Consider the following 598-nt stretch of genomic DNA (forward strand, 5'->3'; position numbering starts at 1 on the left):
GGCCCTTCAGACGCATCCTCGAAGCCCGGTTGCTAGGCAACACGGCGGACGGCAAAGAAGAGCCAATCAACAGGCCGCTTGTTGGGAGGCGCCCGGGGGCGGACGCGTATTGGGCGGGGCGGCGAAGACCTACAGGGTAGATTGGTCCGAGCCGGAGGTGGGAGCGGCGTGGGCCTTAGTTCTGGAGCGCGGGTTTTGAGTTTCTTGAGCCCCGACGGATGGGTGAGTACCCGTCAGGGCTGGCGGCCCGGCTTCTTTCACGCGGTCACCCTCACCCCGCCGGGCCGCGTGCTCACGTGCCCACGTGCCCCTGAACCAGGAAAACCCAAGCAAAACTCCTTTAGAGCAGACTCCGGGCAGACAGACCTGGGTTTTAATCCCAGCTCTGCAGTTTCCTCGCTGTTTGACTTGGGGCAGGTGTTTTGAGCCTGGGCTTCCTCATAGGAAAGTGGAGGGGACACCCACCTCCCAGGATGGCGGAGAGGAGTTATTGCGATCACAAAATGCCACGAAAGCACTCAATAAAATGGTAACTGACTTTTAGGTGGGGGAAGGACCAGAAGTCCTTGAATTATCTGCATTTCCTCCCTAAAAGCTA

The sequence above is a fragment of the Mesoplodon mirus genome (assembly GCF_964341445.2).
Source record: "Mesoplodon mirus genome assembly, chromosome: 3".
Classification (NCBI taxonomy): domain Eukaryota; kingdom Metazoa; phylum Chordata; class Mammalia; order Artiodactyla; family Ziphiidae; genus Mesoplodon; species Mesoplodon mirus.